Source organism: Eubalaena glacialis, chromosome 9, assembly GCF_028564815.1.
Source record: "Eubalaena glacialis isolate mEubGla1 chromosome 9, mEubGla1.1.hap2.+ XY, whole genome shotgun sequence".
Lineage (NCBI taxonomy): Eukaryota > Metazoa > Chordata > Mammalia > Artiodactyla > Balaenidae > Eubalaena > Eubalaena glacialis.
In genome coordinates, this window is record NC_083724.1 from 105,710,390 (window position 1) to 105,727,740 (window position 17,351).

Below are 17,351 nucleotides of genomic sequence, written 5' to 3' on the forward strand. Positions count from 1 at the left end.
TGGAACCTGAAATTATTTCATAGCAATACCAGACAGGATTACATGCCATGTTATATAAGTGGGAGAGTGGGCATGGTTGACTTGAAAATTGTGAGAAGGTGCTCTTTTTTTTAAAATTGAAATATAGCTGATTTAAATGTTGTGTTAGTTTCTGGTGTGCAGCAAAGTGATATATATATCATATATTATTTTCCATTATGGTTTATTACAGGATATAGAATATAGTTCCTTGTGCTATACAATGGGACTTTGTTGTTTATCTATTTTGTATATAATAGTTGGTATCTACTAATCCCAAACTCCTAGTTTATCCCTCCACCACTCCCTTTCCCCTTTGATAACCATAAGTTTGTTTTCTATGTCTGTGAGTCTGTTTCTGTTTTATAAGTAAGTTCATTTGTGACATATTTTAGATTCCACATATAAACGATATTTGTCCTTTTCGTTCCGATTTACTTCACTTAGTATGATAATCTCTAGGTCCATCCATGTTGCTGCAAATGGCATTGTTTCATTCTTCTTTATGGCTGAGTAATTTTCCATTATATCTGTATATAGATATATATTTACCACCTCTTCTTTACCCATTCATCTGTCGACAGACATTTAGGTTACTTCCATGTCTTGGCTTATAAATAGTGCTGCTATGAACATTGGGGTGCATGTATCTTTTTGAATTAACAGTTTTCTCCATATATATGCCATGAGTGGGATTGCTGGATCATATGGCAACTCTATTTTTAGTTTTTAAAGGAACCTCCATACTGTTTTCCACAGTGGCTGCACCATTTTACATTCCCATCAACAGTGTAGGAGGATCCCCTTTTCTCCACATTGTCTCCAACATTTGTTATTTGTAGAGAAGTTGCTCTTGAACAAAAGAGTTTGTGATCGACTTGCTAAGATAGTTGGGCCACAGCTAACTTCAGCAGTTCTAAAGGATTTTTCAAACCTAGAATTTCTGGAACAGAATTTTGCTTGAATTTAAAGTCCCCACACAGGGACTTCCCTGGTGCTCCAGTGGTTAAGAATCCGCCTTCCAATGCAGGGGATGCGAGTTCGATCCCTGGTCAGGGAACTAAGATCCCACATGCCGTGGGGCAACTAAGCCCACGCACCGTAACTACTGAGCTCGACTCTCTAAAGCCCATGCGCCACAACTAGAGAAGCCTGCACGCCACAACGAAAGATCCCGAATGCTGCAATGAAGATCCCAAGTGCCACAGCTAACACCCTACACAGCCAAATAATAAAATTTAAAAAACAAACAAACAAAAAAACAGTTGCCACACATTCTATAAGTTGATGACATTTGAACTCTATTTGATAGTGGGTGTAGTAGCCCTTACATGTGCTCACCACTGGGGTCACCCAATGGGGATTTGGGGATTTGGATGAAAGAGGTGAAGTTCACAGCTTGCCCTGGGCCTTTGGGTTCTCACAGGTTGTTGAGTGATGATTCACCAAGTCAGAGATGAGACTCAGGCAGGAGCTCGTTTATAGTGTACTTTATGCCCCACATATTTAACTCAGATTTCCTGGAGAACAGTTCATCACATGTGCCAGTTCCCCATAGAACCTGAAGCCATTCAAGTCCCTAGGGGTTGGTGCCACTAACAACAAAATCCTAAAAAGAGATTCACTGACCATGATTGCAAATCCAAAAGTCTGTACACAACCTTACTAAATATGGATACTTCTAGTTAGTAATGTTTAGCTTTCTCTTATGAAAGCAATACATGCTAATTGCAGAAAAAGTAGAAACTAGAGAAAAGAATAAAGAAGAAAATTAAACTTACCTGTAATCACAATTTTTCATAGTAACTGCTATTAAGATTTCCATGATGTTTTTTAGCCTTTATTTTTACTTATGCAAAATTGAGATCAGGTTCAATGATTCTCCAAATTATTCAGTATTATTAGAAGACATTTTTTTTTGTTTTTTTTGTCTGCGCCATGTGGTGTGTGGGATCTTAGTTCCCCAACCAGGGATTGAACCTAGGCCCTTGGCAGTGAAAGGGAGTCCTAACTGCTGGATGGCCAGGGAATTCCCTAGAAGACATGGTTTTTAAGGATTGCATAATATTCTATCCTATTAAAGCATTATAACTTACTTAAACATTTTCTTATCTTTTAATATTTAGGCTATTTCCAATATTTATCACTATAAAAGCTTGGGTATCAATCATTCATTCATTTACTCAGTAAATCGCACTGAGTTTATACTCAGGCCCTGTACAGTTGCAGAGGGTACAAATTGGGGATAAAAAAACCAGATGTGGTCTTTTGCCTCATAGAGCTTACATTCTGGTTAGGAAGTCAGAAACAAATGAAATAAACAAGCTAATCAAATAAAGACAATTTAAAAACTAATCAAATAATTTAAAAATACAGCCATGCCCAGAAGAGCCAAAATAATCTTGATAAAGAAGAAAAAAGTTAGAGGACTCACATTTTCTGATTTCAAGACAATATGATACTGGCCTAAGTATAGATATATAGATCAATGGAATAGAATTGAGAGTCCAGAAATAAATCCATACATTTATGGTCAATTTATTTTTGACATAGGTTCCAACACTGTTCAATGGGGAATTGTCTTTTCAGCAGATGGTGCTAGGACAACTAGATATCCACATGCAAAAGAATGAAGTTGGACCCCTTCCCACATCATATATAAAAATAAACTCACGCTGGATCAAAGACTTTAAGAACTAAAACCACGAAACTCATAGAAAACACATAGGGGTAGATCTTTGTGATCATGGATTAGGCAATCGTTTTTTAGCTATGATACCAAAAGCACAAACAACAGAAGAAAAATAGATAAATTGAACTTCATTAAAATGAAAATTTTTGTGCTTCAAAGGACACTGTCAAGAAAGTGAAAAGGCAACCAAAGAATGGGAGAAAATATTTGCAAATCATATGTCTGATAAGGGACTGACATCCAGAATATATAAGGAATTATTATAATTCAACATTAAAGACAAAAATAACCCAATTTAAAAAATGAGCAAAGGATTTGAACAGACATTTCTCCAAAAAAGACATACAGATGGCCAGTAATCACGTGAAAAGATGCTCAACGTCTTTAGTCATTAGGGAAATGCAAATCAAAACCACAATAAGATATCACTTCACACCCACTAGGATAGCTGAAATAAAAAAGACAAACAATATCGAGTGCTGTTGGTGAAGATGTGGAGGAATTGGAACTCATATGTTGCTGATGGGAATGTAAAATGCTATACCTGCTTTGGAGAAAGTTTTGGTGGTTCTTCAGAATGTTAAACATAGAGTTACCACATGACCCAGCAATTCCACTCCTACGTATACACCCAAGAGAACTGAAAGCATATGTTCACATGAAAACTTGTACATGAATGTTCATGGCAGCTTTCTTCATAATAGCCCCAAAGTGGAAATAACCCAAATGTCCATCAGCTGCTGAATGGATACAATGGAATAGTATTCACCTAGGAAAAGGAATGAAATACCAACACATGCTGTAACATGGATGAGACTTGAAAACATGCTGAGTGAAAGAAGCCAGACACAAAAGGGCACATATTTATAATTCCACTTATATAGAATGTCCAGAATTGGCAATTCTGTAGAAATAAAAAGTAGATTAGTGGTTGCCAGGAGCTGGGGTGGAGAGAGGGCGGAGACTGCTAATGAGTCTCTACCCAGGTTTATTTTGGGGGTGACAAAAATGTTCTGGAGTTAAACAGTGGGGAAGATTGTACAATATTGTGAATATACTGAAAATGACAATTGTACATGTTAAAAGGATGACTTTTTATAGCAGAGGAATTATACCTCAATCAAACAGAATTGCTAAAAATGTGGGCATGTTAAATAAAATGAGCCAGAGGGAAGAGGGGACTTGACTTCATCAAGCATGTGAAGTCTGAATGTCAGAGCAGTCATCTAGGTGAAGAAAGGAGGAAAGTGTTTTAGATAACAGGGCACAGCGTGAAAGGTCTCAGGAGGGGGGTGTGGAGGGGCCATGCCTTTTCTGATGGGCCCCTCATTATTTCCTTAGATTAGGTGAAAGAGACTAGGCATTAAAATGTAAATAAAATCTCATTTCCAAGGCAATGAAGTTCATTGTAAAAATTATGATTTTCAGGTAAATAGTAAAATGAAAATAAATCACATCCTGCAGAGTTGGCAAAGAAGGAGGGGAAAGGTGCTCTCACACACCATGAGCAGATGTATAAATCGGTACAAGTTTTATGAAAAGCCAATTGAAATACTTATCACAGGAGTGTGTTGTGGATGAATAGTCAGTGTTCTGAATATAGTATAGGTAGCTTTCACTCATTGTGCCTGGCTTAATTAATGCCATTTGTTTAAAATCCATGCTGTCTCGTGTATTTCTCACAATAATCCCATTTTACAGATGAGGAAAAAGAGACTCAAAAAGGCTCAGTGGTTGGCTGCAGTTCACACAACCACGAGGTGGGTCTGTAACCTAGGGCAGTATGAATCCAAAGTCCACTCTTGTCTATCGAGCTGAATGCAGAAATATGCAAAGCTTCACAAGGCTTTGTCATTCGCCAGCCAGCAAAAGTGACATGTGCCTTTCTTAGAACTGTCTTCTTATGCTTTTAAAAGAACGGAAGACAGAGGAGTAAAATTTGAGGTCAGTGGTTTTTCTTGTTCATTTTTATATTGTAGCGCTTGGCACATAGAAACATTAAATACATGTTGAATTGTGTAATTATGGCATACTTGGCTTAAAAGAACACATGCCAGTTAACATACAGACTTAGAGATTAGGTGGCTAACTCATAGAATATATATTCATTTAAAAATTGTAATTAGTCATTGGGAAACTAAGTATGTGATTCAACTGGAAAACTATCAATTTACTGACCTTTTAGGAAATGCACCTGTAATCCCAATTGAATGTTACCTGTATCCATTTCCAGGATACTGCTCTAGATAGGGAAAAATTGACACCTAGGTAAACTGGAGAAAATGTTGAAATTTATAGCAATAGTATTATAGTCTGCTTTTTTCCATTCCTGAATTTTTTTTAAAAAAACTTTTTATTTTGAAATAATTACGGAATATTGTCACAAATATTTGTGCTTTTTTACTCCTCTCTTCCTTTGCTAGGATCAGCATTCCCGTCCCCCACCTTGTTTTTTCGTATTGTTCTTTAACTTAAAATACACAGTCTCAGACACTCACTTGGATTAATATAGCTAAGTGAAAAAGCTTATTTAACAGTCAAATATCTAAATTCCAGAACAATTTCAGGGAAACACAATCAGAGAATGTTCAAGTACATTACATATCACAAACCATTGTAAATTGGTGCTAATAAGTGAAATGAAAAGTTAATGAAAAAATTATGATTCATGAGATTTCTGCATTATCAAATGAAGTGTTATAAGCTTTCTAGTTCTGATTACTGGAGGGATGTTGAAAGCATCTTTAACTTCGTTAGCCTTTAGTGAATACATTCACCAAACATTTATTTTGTACCCATTCCAGGTGAGGCATTAGGAATGCAAGGAGGAATAAAGACACAATCCTGCAGCTTCTTCTGGGTGCCAAAATGTGTAAATGAGTGCTGGAGCCTTCACTGGGTTAGGGGACAATGATGCAGGGCACTAACTCGACATTTTGGAGGCATCCTGGGATGTGAGGGAATTGATATGGAGGGATGGCATGGCAATGACAAAGAGCCCTAAAGGTTTAAATTTTCTTCATTTTTAATTTTGACAGTGTAACTTTGTTACATTCTCTGTGCAAAGCCTTGTGCCGTGATAAAATGGTGAAAAGGCATCATGCAAACAGGCAAAGAGGTCCATGGCAGCAGAACACAAATAGCGCTCTCACACAATAAGGGATATTATTACTTGAGGGGGGAGGGGCACTTTCTGGGTGCCTGATATTTGATGTGGATCGTTAAGGATTGGAAGGGATCTGAGAAGGGGAAGTGGAAGGGAGGGGAGGAAAGAAGGGATTACAGGCAGCAGTTCATTGCATATATGGACACAGGAGGTGTGAGAAGATGGAGTGGAGAAGGTGGTGATGAAAAATTCGGTTAGGTTAGGAGTATGGGTGTGGAGTTAGTGCATGAACCCCAAAAGGCAGGTGAAGGACAGAACAATTATTTATTTATATTTATTACCTACTTTTCTGACTAGAATGGACCCTCAGTCAGTGCATGACCTCACCTATCCTGTTCGCTGGTGTCCTACCATCTGCTTAGACTAGTTCTGGCACAGCGTGGGGGCTCTGCCAACATTTAGAGAATGAATGACGTGGTTGAAGAGTCTTCTTTGTCAATTACAGAGATAAGCTGTTGCATATAGTTGAGGTTCTTCCAATTCTCATTGCTGTACCATCAATCACCATATTTTGTGAATATATTACTATTTATTTATTCATTACACCATTGATGGATATTTGGTTTTCCTTCAGTTTGGGACTATTATGAATAGTGCTACTATGAATATTTTCGTACATTTCTTTTGGTGGCAGATGGATTTATTTCTCTTGGAGTGGAATTGCTGGATCACAGGGTATGCACATATTCAGTTTCAGAAGAAAATGCCAAACAGTTTTCCCAAGTGTTTGCCCTAATTTACACTCCTACCAGCAGTGAAAGAGTTCCTGTTGCTCCACATCCTCCCCCACTCTTGATATTATATTTTCCACTTTACCGCTAGGGTGGGTGTGTAGTGCGTGCATTGTGGTTCAATGAGCAGTTACCTGATGACTAATGAAACCGATCACCTTTCATTTGTGTGTTTTCCCCTTGAAGTTACCTTAAAATGTAATGCACAGTTTAAGCTGGTATTTTCTAATACTAGCTTTAGTATCTGAAGTTAGTCAGTATTCTAGTCCAAAGGAGACAAAAGCCTCACCACCTTTCTTTTCTCTTCATTGCCATCCTCCCTCTGCTATGCTGCTTCTACCTTCCATGTCTACATAGGACTTTAATTCCAGATTATTATTATATTAAGACACAGCCATAAGATGTTTAGACTTAACAGTTAATTTCATTGATCATTAAATATTGCATCCTATTTCCCATTTCTTTTTCTAGGATTTATTTTAATTCTTGCTGAGTACAACCTCAAGTAATTCTTTCAAGAGAGTTTCTGTGCAGTAAACTTTCTGAATCTATGTGCATCTGAGAATGTTCTCTACCTGTCCCCCTCCACAGTGTAGTTTAGCTGGGTGTTGAATTCTAGGTTCAAAAATTATCTTCCTTCAGAATTTTGAAGATGTTGCTCCATTGTCGTTTTGTATCTGAAGTTGTGGGTGAGAGGTCTGCTGTCCATCTGCTCATTCTTTTATCTATGTATTCATGTATGTATGTATTTTAAGCTGTGTTAAAATATACAAACAGAAAATTTACCATTTTAACCATTTTAAGTGCACAGTTCAGAAGGCATTAACTACCTTCACATTTTTTGTGTCTAATTCTTTTTTTAAGTAATTGAATGTTCATCTCCAACCCCCAAACTTTCTAGAATTTCTTCTTTATCTTTGTTCTGGCATTACACCAAGACTTGGGAGTTTTTGTTCATTTGTTCTTTTAGTCTTTTTTTTTTTTTGTGGGGGTGCTGCCCTGTGTGGCTTGCGGGATCTTAGTTCCCCGACCAGGGATCGAACATATGCCCCCTGCGGTGGAAGCGTAGAGTCCTAACCACTGGACCACCAGGGAATTCCCTGTTCTTTTAATTGTGCTTAGCACTTGTTGGAACATTTCAAAGGAGAAATTGGGTCTTCTCTATTACTTCTCTGTTTTCTGATGCCTGCATCTTATATTGATGGGTGTTGAAATGTCTGACTCTATCTTCAATGTCTTTAAAATTTTCTTTTACTCACCCCCAGTCTTTGTACTTTTATACTGTTGGTGTTCAGTGTGGTTGATCCCTCAGTCTCCATTTGCTCTTTCCACATATGTAGCAGCAATGGATTTCAGGAACTGTGCCCATCTCTAGGTGTGGTCTTGATTACTCTAAGTTAGTCATTGTAATCACAATCCCCCTGTAAGCAGTTAGCCCAAGAACCAGGATGAAGCCTGAACAAGGCATTCTCTTGGCAACATCCTCTTGATGCTGTCTGTGCTCGTCATTGCTCCTGTGTCAGTCCTCTGCTGTGCACACAGTGTTTGGTCCACTGATATGCCCCTTCTTCTACTTTCCACTGTAATTAGGGATTCACCTATTCTTTATAGCTCTTCTGCCAGTACTGGGGATTTGAGTGGAAGGGGGAGGCTGCAGTGTGCATGCAGGCAGCTAACATCATCCAGAACTTTTATCAATTTTTAAATAGAAAAAAATTTCTCATTCATAATATGAATGTACTTCCTTCTTAATTTCCTTGGCTTAGTTAAGCCTATTTGTATTTTGGGGTGATGCCCACTGTTAGGGAAAGGATATGTGTTGCCAGCTCTGTGTACCCATCATAAATGGAGTGAGAGCTCATCTCCCACTCCAGAGAGCTGAGTCCTGTTCCGAGCTCAGCTCAGGTTCACACCAGGAAGTCCCTGTCTCTGTCAGATGCTTCACTGAGACAAAGGGAGCTTGTTATGTAATTTTTTAAAAATTACCAAAGCAATGAATACTTATGAACTTTGGAAAATATAAAAAGTATAGTTTATGGATTTTCAGGATGAGTTGATATTATATTTAAAAACCCAATAAGTATATTTAAAATATATATTTTAAAAAATGGTCAAAAAACAAATCCCCTTTAATCCCACAACATAAAGATATCCCTAGGCAGCAGGTGATTGAGATCAAGAGTTAGGGTCTGATATGACGTGATCTGGGTTCAAATCTTGGCTCCTCTGTGACCCTGTAAGATCAGCATTTCACCTTTCTAAGGACTGGTTTTCCAAGTGTGGCCTCTGACCAGATATCAGCATCAGGCCTCATGCAGACCTACTGAGTCAAAAACTCTACGATGGGGAGGGCCTAGCACTCTGGGCTCAACAAGCCCAGGTGCTTCTAACGTATGCTCAATTTTGAGAACCATTACTCTAAGCATGGTTTATTTCATTTGCCCTTTAGCTATGTAATTATTTGTAATTGCATAAGTAATACATGGGTACATTCTTGCTGAAAAAAATTACGTCACATAGAGTGAAAAAGCAAAAGTCCCTCTTCACAACAGTCAGGTATAAGATTCCTTCCCAGTGGTCACTGCAGTTACCAGTTTGCTGCTTGTTCTTGCAGATCATTTTGTCTGTGCATATACATGCATCTATACAGACATACATGCTACTAGGAATATGTAGTTTTGTGGGTTTTCCTTTTTCGGTTTTAACATAAATGGTATCATACTTTCCCGAAGTTTTTATTATTATTATTATTATTATTATTATTTTACTTGCCTTGGGAATTTTTCAAAAACAGATCCATTAAAAAAATCACTTCTTGGATCAACCATGATTTAATTTCTTTCTAATACAATCACACAGTAAAAATCTTTGCACGTGTCCCCTCTTAAAATGTGTGAGAATCTCCCTCGAGTAATTTTCCACAAGAGAAGTTTTGGATCAAAAGAGAAGAGTGCACATCTAAATTTTTGAGGCATTCTCTGAAATGCTTGTACCAATTATGGTCCCACCAACAGTAAATAAGCACTGTTTCATCTCACTTCCACCAACACTAATGTCTTTAAACTTTTCAATTTTTGCCAATTTTCAATTTCTTGTTGTGGTTTAAACTGCATAACTTTGAGTGCCAATGAAGTTGAATATATGTTCACATGTTTGGTGGTCACCTGGGTATGTCCTGGAAATTCCCTCTTCATACTCTGCCTCCGTTTCCACATTGTACAATGGAGCTAGTGATAGCACCTGTTGTGTGGGGCTATTGCAAGGATCACCGCTCACAATGGTCAGCACCATGCGTGGCACATAGTGAGTGCTTAATAAATGTTTGCTCTTAATGATTAACACTTTGGTATAATTACTTCCATTTTTTATATGTAGCTTTTGAAAGACCTGGTTATTACCATACTATATAGTTTTTAAAAATTGACTATGTTGCATTCTTTTCTCAGTATTTACACAGTGTTCATAAATATGTGATGATGACATAGTCCATCCAATAGCTTCACCACACTGACCCTCATCTCCTGAGGAGTGTTTAGTTTGTGTCTTCGTTGTTCTTGTAGTGAATAATAGTTGATAAAGCATCTTTGTGTATGAAGCTTTTTTAGGAGTGAGGATCATTAAGACCCATTCCTTATAGTTTCAGCAATGAAGTTTCTGGAGCAAAAGAACAGAGCCCCTTTATATGTATAGAAAAATTATTTTCTATGTGGTTGTACAGATTAAAAATATTTTTATTATAAGGTTAATGCATCTACTCTTTTTGCACTTGTTACACACACACACACACACGTGAAAATCCAACCATCCTTAATGATATAAAATCAAAGTACGAGGCCACTTCTCTCCCTCAGCATACTCCCTGTGGCATGCCAGGTATGTATCATGTCATATCCTTTATCAGTATAAACACACACACACACACACACACACACACACACACACACACAGAGAGAGAGAGAGAGAGAGAGAGAGAAATGTGGATGTGTGTTTGATTAGGCAGAGAAAATATGAGGAAAAAGAAGGCATTTATCTAGATTATTATTATTTAAAAAAAAGACAATATTGCCCTGCTTTTTTTTTTAACATTTGCAGACTTTTTTTTTTTTTTTTTTTTTTTTTTTTTTTATGGTTTACCCTTCTATTAGTCAGGTTCATGGAATTTCAAGCTAGACTTTATCTTTCTTTAAATACCATCCTTTGCAGATGGATCCTCATGGTGAAAACTCAGATCTGCCCATGGTCCTGAAGAACAAGCACTAGGGCCCAGGAAACAACCCCAGCTCCCCCTGAAGGCCCAAGAAGGGTGGGCGCAGCTTTGAAAGTCTGGGTGTTTCTCAATGCCCTGAGGGTGGGCACAGTGGTATCTCCCTCTCCCCGAAGAGTGAGGAGCATGTTTGTGATCTGAATATTGCTTGCCAGTTTGCGAAGCACACTACACTCTAACTAACCATGCAAGAGGCTCTGCCCCTCAGGTTCCGGAGGGCCCAAGCAACCAGCAAGAGTGGGATAAATTTCGGGGCCTGGGAGTTGTCGGTTCAGGGTGGCAGGTTTCAGTGAGCACTACAAACCTTCCCTGGCCTCTCAGCCCTCCTGCGAGTCCTGAGCGCCAGGCAGTTTTCTGTTGTTCTAGGACCCGGTCCCTAGGTCCTTAAATTCCTGCATCCCATGGGGAAGTTTTGCAATTCTGGCTCCAAGAATGTGTCCCCATCCCCCAGACCCCTTCACTCCCTAAAACTCCCGGTGGGGTAGGGAAAAACACACCTGCTAGGACAATTCTGATGTCACCCTTGTCCTTAGACACTCACGGCCACGGCTCTGGGTCTCCAGGTCTCTGTAGACCTCTGAGATGACAGCTTCTGGCTCTCCGGTTGAGGCGAGAGCCATCAGAATCAGTGGAGGGTGACAGACCTGTGACTAATCTTTCCCAACTCATTTTTGGCTTCCTGCCCTTTCCGTTCATTTGTAGCTGGCTCAGGCACACAGTTGCCAAGAAACGTCTTTATCAAGACCCTCTTTTACAAAATAATGGCTTTTGTCTTAGTGCTATCGGCGGTTATCGCTCTTTTCTTATGTATTGAAGGAACAACATTTTCCCTTATTTTCCTCCTGCTCCGAATGAAGTGAGTTTTCTTTCAGGATCTTTGTAAGTTGAAGTTCTTTTTCTGATGGCTCTGGATTCTTGCCTACACACCCCATTATTTCTTTGAATTCCTTTTTTAAAAAATTTCTTTGAATTCTTGAACAAGTTGGCTCAGTTTATTCTATCAGTGACACTTATTTCTGTTATAGGAACTCTGTCTCCAACCCTAGATGTTTTTGCTTTTAATGTTTCTCATCCAGAAAGCTGATTTTATTCTGAGCTCTTAAGTTATTATTGCTAATAATAGTGCTGTTTGCCCATATTCCTCTGTTTCCTGAAGAAATCCTTCAGACACAATTGGAAATACTTTATTTTAATATTGTGAACTTGGGTTTTCACCAAGTCCATTTACCAATGTTATGCCATCAGTTTCCTAAGATTTGGGATGTTTTGAGGCCCTACCTGGGGGCTGTGTCCAGGGCTTATTGCAGAAAACAGGAGGAGCCAAAAGCCACAAAGTCCTGGGACCCTCAAGGTTAGCTGGAGTTTGAAAAAAATAAAACACACTGAAACATATGCCATTTTTAGCTAAGTATGAACTGTAGCTGAGACCTCAGCCCTGTGTATGAAGGTACCCCTAGGAACCTGGCCTGAAGTGTACAAAAAATATTACTGGTATCTTGAGCCACATGTATGCCATGAGTTATGTGAAATACTTTACAGGTGAGTTTTATACTCATGGCAAATTCAGGACATAGATATTGAAATCACCGTTCTTGTTTAAGGAAAGCAAGGCTCTGGGAGATTTATTTCAAAAAACTAAGCCTTCAGCTATTAAATGGAAAAACCAAGATTTGAACTTACATAGCCTGCATACAACACTGATCAGATAAAGTTCAGAAAGTTAGATCAGTCTTTATACAGATAAATCTCAGACCTAAGTGGACATCAAAATCCATAGAGAGCTTGCAGTAAATTAGGGACTTGCATTTCTAACAAGTTCCCAGATGCTGCTACTGGACAGGGGACCACACATAGAGAGTCACTGCCTCAAATTCACAGTTCATATGGACAGTGCTTCGTGGTCTATCCTTCAATTTCCTAGCAATTTGTCTTTCATCCTGGCTCTGGCACATTTCTTTTGCTGCCCCATGGTGTAGCTGTCAAAGGATGACCAGAAACTGTAAGGTCTTCAAAGGCACAATACCTGTTCAAATTCTCTCTACATGAGCATCCTAACAGGTGCAGATAAGTGTTTATTAATTGTGGCATGAATGATGTAGGGTCTTGTTACCTGTTGTTAGTAAACAAATGCTTATATTATTAATAGCTATGATTTAATGATTACTTAAGCATTTTACAGTCATTTAAGAGATGCTTCTTTGCTCAGTACCAGAAGCCTAAAAGGCAAATTACTCAGTAGGCTAACAAAATATTGAAGATATAATAGACTTTTCTTCAGGTCTAGATGAACAACATCCCCATTTATGCGACATGCTTGAAAATAACAAGCCTGGGCTTACCATAATTCCAAATGAAATTTGAAAGGGGCCTCTAATAGGCACTGAAGCTAGAAATCACCAGGGTTAATTATTCATAAATTCTTCTAACCTCCTCTGGCCAGAAAGGTATGGGGGCTGAGGAACAGTTACTGTTAACAGTGCAGCTCTCAGAAGCTGCATTGGAGCTTGTGACTCCTAGAGAGTAGACAGTCCAGGCAATTCCACCAAAACTCCCAGGTCTGTGACTTGGCCTGCCTGGGATCACGCACCCATCCTTGACCAATTGCTGAGGCTGGGGGATGGAATTCAAAGACGCCCATGATAGGAATAGCCTACCTGAGAGGTGTGGCTGGTTTCACTAACCACTTCACTTTCCATTGCATTATCAGAACAAGGTAGCTCTCCAGAAGATTCCGGAGGGCTGTTCCAGATCCCTTGTAATTTGAGATACCAGATGACCTTGATCACTTTGTGATCAATTCTACATCATAGCTTGGAGGTCCAATTTTATTAAGCATGGTCTTTTTCTTTTGGTGGAAAATATTTTTATTTTTTCCTCATTTTGTAATTGTATGATTAATAAATGAACATGTTTTTGTTATAAAATGTCTAAATAATGTAGAAGTATTCAGGGATAATACTCCTTCCTAATCATTCCTCCTTTCCAATGCTCTCCCCAGCAGTATCTGTGCCATCTTTGTCTCCTCTCTGTGCCCTTATGTCTTCAAAGGTGGACCCAGTGAACCAAGCATCCTTTTGTTCACACCCTTAAGTGGTCCCCTCTCCTTGAATCTGGGCTGACACTGTGACTTGCTTTAACCAGTAAAATGTGGAGGAAGTAACAGTGTTTTTTTGAGACTAAGCTTAAATCATTAAAAAAATGGCTGCCTTTGGAACCACAGTTTAGGTGTGCCCTAAGTGTTTAACTATACATTTATTGATCAACATTTGAGGAGGGGGTTCAAATTTTCACTCTTTAGAGGCAATGAAGTAATGAATATTTTGCATGTACAATTTCATGCACTTATGCATGAATAGCGACCTACAAATAACGTTACTGGGTAAAAGGCAAGCACATTTTCCATATCCATGGATATTTCCAAATAGTCTTCCAAAAAGTTTTCACCAAATTACACTTGTTACAAGAATGTGTGACAGGGCCCATTTTCCTGCTTCCTCACCCAACTCACTATTCTGCTGGGTGAAAAATTGTATCTCTTTCTGGTGTTATTTTAATTTCTCTGATCCATCCATCTGGGCACTCGTCTTTACAGATGCATGTTGGCCAATTGTCTTTCTTCCTCTGTGAATCTTCTGTTTGTATCCTTTGCCCATTTTGTCTATTAACTTGATGGGCTTGTTTAATTTTTTTGTCTGTTTGTTTTGGATTTTTCTCAGTCTTTCACTTGCCTTTTCATATTGTTTATATCATTTGTCTTTTTCTTCAAAAATGACTAATTTTCATGAGCTCACTTATGGCCTTTGAGTTTTAGGTCTTTTGATAGATATATAATTTTCTATTTCTTGTAATGTTTCAATAATTTTATTTCTTAGCTTTAGCTCTTTAATCCTTTTGTGATTACTTTTGTGCATGGGGTTAGGTGAGCATTTTGGAGAGGGCATGCCTTTCATACATAACACACACCTTATACACCATACACAACAGCTGTGGGCAGGGCTGTCTAGATAGATCTTTTCCTAATGTACAGCTAGTCAAATCCTCACACCTACTGACTGGCTTATCTTTTCTTTAGTGACACCCACAGATCTGTATACCTTTTTCTTCTCGGCCCCATTCTAGTCCCTTGCATGATTTGTCTATTCCCATGTCAATATCACATAATTTTCACCAGTTACTTTTCATTTTTATTTTCTTCAGAAATTTCTTTGTGTTCTTAAGGATCCTCCTTTATCATATAAGTTTTGGAATTAATTTTTCTAGTTCTGGGGGTAAAGTCCTGTTGGGACTTTAATTGGCATCACAGTGAAATTATAGATTGGCATGTTTTTAGTATTAAATCATCCAATCCAGAAATCATGGTATGTCTTTCCATATAAGCAGGTTTTAAAAAATTTACTCATCCTTCATTAAAGATTTTTTTCAACTTAATCTCGCAAATTTCTTGTTTATTTCATGTTTCTTGTTTCTTTTGATTGTAAATGGGATATTATTTCCCTGCTTTCTTTTGTTAGCATTTACCTGATTTGAATCTGTTTTATCTTCTTAGTGTTTTCTTTGTCACTTTATTTAACACACATATATCCTTTTTATATCTTTATTGGAGTATAACTGCTTTACAATGTTTTGTGTTAGTTTCTGCTGTACAACAAAGTGAATCAGCTATATGTATACATATATCCCTATATCCCCTCCCTCTTTAGCCTCCCTCCCACCCTCCCTATCCCACCCCTCTAGGTGGTCACAAAGCATCAAGCTGATCTCCCTGTGCTATGCAGCAACTTACCGCTAGCCATCCATTTTACATTTGGTAGTGTATATATGTCAGTGCTACTCTCTCACTTCATCCCAGCTTCCCTTTCCACCCTGTGTCCTCAAATCCGTTCTCTACGTCTGCGTCTTTATTCCTGCCCTGCCACTGGGTTCATCAGTACACACATATATTTTTAATCAGTGTGAAAGTCTTTGACCTTTAATTAGTGGATTTGATCCATTCATGATTGTTGTGACCAATGAGGTGTTTGGACCTATCACTGATGTTTCGTTTAATGTTTATTCTTTCCCTTTCATTTGTGCATTTAAATTTTTTCCCTTCTTTTTGCTGGTGGGGCTATTTAGTTTGGAAGTTGATCATTTCATTCTTATTTTTACAGTGGCTTACAATTTTTTACACATGTATGTAAACTTATATTTTTCTACTGCTACCTAGAATTAGTTCTGGCCCTACTTTCACAAAACACAACTGCCTTTAGCAAGCTTCCCTCATCCTCTTCAACCACTCTTTTTTATCTGTCTCCTACCAGCCATGTTGAGGTCTTCTGAGACTTTAGCTCCCCATCATTGTAAAAAAATATTTAGAGTTATGCATCAATAATTATTAAGGCATAAGGCGTACCTGTAAAATTTTTTGATTCTTTTCATATCATTGTTTCTCGTAGCCCACATCCTTCTGTTTTTTGTATTCCTGTTTTCCTGGAATAATTCTTTCAGAGAGCATCTGTGGGTGGTTAACTTTCTGAGTCTTTGCTTTGCCCTCCCACTTGAATGGTAGTTTGGATGGATATAAGATTCTTGGCTTAGTACTTCTCTTTTTCAGTCTTCTGATGTTATTTGTTTTCATGTATTTGATGCTGAAAGAGAACTTTCTTTGTAAGTAACCTATTTTCTTTCCCCCTCATGGAATGTTTTCAGGATGTTTCTCTCTTGGTCCTTTTGTATTGAAATATGAAAAAAGTGGATCTTTCTTCATATTTCTTCTTGAGCCTTGTAGCCTCCCTACAACACTATAAATTTTACTCTCTTTGTTCTTAAATATTTCTTTCCCTCTACTTTTTTCTTTTCCTGGAATTCCTGTGAGGCTGATGCAGGGACTTCTGCATCTAAATTCCACGAATGTACACTCTCTTTTGTATTTTAATCTCTTTGGCACTAGGAGGTTGTCTTCAGTTCTGGGAGGTTTTCTAGGCTCCATTGTCCAGGCTTTCACAATTCTTCAGTTTTGTACATCTCTGGAGCCCATTGATTGAATTTTCTATGTAGTAAAAACCAGGTAGACATGGGATGGAAAAATCAAACTCTCATTCCCTGTGGTTACCAAAACTTAGAAAATAATGCCTCGGAATACACTGAAGAAGAAAAGTGTAGGATATATATATATATAATAAAATCAGAAAGTCTTATTAAAGGCAATAAATAATATCTGAAATGGAAACAACTCTCATGTTTATGGATACAAAAACTTAATAATAAATGTAAGTTCTCTTCAAGGTAATATATGAAATTTTGATTGTAATCCAAATAGTTTTTGAGGGCAGGAGAACTTGATAAAAAGATCTTAAAGTTCTCAAGGAAAAATACATAGAGGAGACACAGAAATTGACAAATGACATAGAATAGAGTTTAGGTAAAAGTCCATACAGAAATAGGAATTTGATACACCACAAAATTGGCACATCAATCCAGGAAGACATGGATGAATTATTA

General features: G+C 38.0%; 1 protein-coding gene across 1 annotated transcript in view; it reads left to right on the top strand.

The window, feature by feature from the left end:
* The window catches only part of SHC3 (SHC adaptor protein 3), a 142,913-nt gene that overhangs the window by 20,245 nt on the left and 105,317 nt on the right, over window positions 1–17,351 (top strand). The gene's annotated exons all lie outside the window — the stretch shown is intronic.